The sequence below is a fragment of the Sinocyclocheilus rhinocerous genome, unplaced genomic scaffold (assembly GCF_001515625.1).
Source record: "Sinocyclocheilus rhinocerous isolate Xijiao unplaced genomic scaffold, SAMN03320098_v1.1 C36859713, whole genome shotgun sequence".
NCBI classification, from domain to species: domain Eukaryota; kingdom Metazoa; phylum Chordata; class Actinopteri; order Cypriniformes; family Cyprinidae; genus Sinocyclocheilus; species Sinocyclocheilus rhinocerous.
Window position 1 is genome coordinate 1 of NW_015786484.1, and position 2,055 is coordinate 2,055.

At 37.6% G+C, this 2,055-nt stretch overlaps 1 long non-coding RNA gene across 1 annotated transcript; it reads right to left on the bottom strand.

Moving 5' to 3' along the window:
- LOC107736650 (uncharacterized) lies at positions 1-2,055 on the bottom strand. Its single transcript, XR_001639707.1, has 3 exons — positions 1,984-2,055; positions 1,016-1,168; positions 1-54 (listed from the first exon to the last, which is right to left on the bottom strand). It is a non-coding gene; the product is annotated as an uncharacterized LOC107736650 (long non-coding RNA).

The window sequence follows — 2,055 nt, forward strand, 5'->3', positions numbered from 1 at the left end:
CGCATCCAGTTTGTTCAAACGCTTGCCCTTGATCAGGAAACGTCCCTTCAGCTCCTACAAACATAAACAGATGACACAAATATATTTGAATTTTTTGTTGAAATTAGATCTGATTATGCATTGAAATATTATATACACTACACTATGGAACTGAAAGATGATGCTTTACTATTGTTTCTCTGCTTACTGTGATTATGTGAGGATGGGAGTTCATGGCTGAACCGCCCTCAGGCTGTAATACTAGAATCACCTTTGATCCTGCCATAGTGTCATTCAGAGAAACTGGCAGAACTTCTCAGTACGAGACAAAGCTCAGGGCTAAAACTCAATTCAAACAGGTCATCGTAAGCAAAAGATTCAAAACCGATCCAGCTGCATGGATTCCAATGTGACATCATTCAGAAGCCCCTCCCACCTCACAACCAAAACAAGCACTTCGAATCCTGCTCGTCTGAACTTGTACCGTCTTGTCATTTGACTTTCAGACGGCAGCTTAAAAGCTTGGGGAGTGTTTTGGTGAATCATCAGGAAGTGATAAATGGTTACGATAAAAAAAAAGTTTCTCCATGTAATTGTAGCTCTACTGATAATCACTTCCTCGATCTTCAGCTATTTGAATTCAAGGATACAGAAGTAAACAGCAAGATTGCAGGGATGACGAGGAAGTCATCTGAGGAAAATGTGTGTTGTGGGGTGTGGTGAAAAGAGATTTTAAGAGGTCATGTAGCTGGTTTAGCTTTAGAGAGCGGTCTCTGTTATCCACTAGGTGGCGATATGTAGAATCAGCTATCGTATGCAGTTACACACATCGTTTCTTTATAATAGAACAAGAACTGGAAAAAAAATTGGCGTTGAAACAAATTTCACTCAAAAATTTCTAGTAAATTTCACAAACAATTACAAAGAAATGACAAATAACAAGTAGAAAAACTGTATTTGTAAAAAAAAAAAAAACGACATTTTTACAGTGCAGTGGTGCAGCAACATCCAAGTGTGTTATTTTTAGTGGTCTAACCTCAGGTCCTGGAAAAGTGTTGGGCATTTGATGCCCCAGGGGTTGAGTGAGCAAAGCACTGCCCAGGATGGAGGTTAAGTGATGGGCCATGATCTTCTGCTGCTCTATGGAGCAATGGTTCTCCAAAGACAGGATCACTGGATACTGTGAGGTCTAGTGTAGCAAAAAACACAAGGTTTTCATAATCCACAATGCTGCTTTTATCAGTCATCACAACATCCAATTGACCTTATGACAGATAAATGACTGACAGCCCAAAAATAGCCAATCAAATTGTCTGTCAAGCTTTAAAGCTTATTGAACTGTCGGACACATACAAACCTCGTTTTCATTTGGAAAACTAGGTACTAGGAGTTTCGATCGTTTCGGTTCTCAAATCAGCTAGTAATATTAAAATGCAAGGGTTTTATCAGACTCATCACTCTTTATGATAATGGCCTGCATTCATTGTTTTGTGTTATTTTCTCGATTAAATAATGTATTATTTTCTTGATTAATTAATGTATAACATAAAAGCACCGCGTTTGGGCTTCATTCAAGATACTGAATATTGTATACAAGATACAAGCATACTGAATGGATTCTGGTGTGAAACATCTCTATGCTCTGTTAAGTAATAAATAATGTGACATGCTTTATTTTAAGAACAACACACAAAAACATTATTTACTTCTTTCTGCATCTGCAAAGCATTCGGTACCCATTTGCCCTGTGTGTTAATGTCAATGTTTATGACATGCTGGCTGTTCAGCTTCTTATTGTATCATTTTCTGCTCCTATTTTCTACATAAAAACCTGATACAAAAGCTTGTACATTCTAATTTAAACATTTTAAGTAATTTGCTCCAAAAACTTTGGGTACCGTTCATAATTAAGTGAGCCGTCTCGCAACATCCTTTTGTTTGATGGACATAGATAGAAAACTCACACCTTGAAAGCATTATTAGTTAACCACCTTTTTCACTCACTTTGAAAGCATATTCTTTGATGGCCTTGATGACATCTTTGAAGAGCACTTTGGATGTGAGCGTATGGCCGTG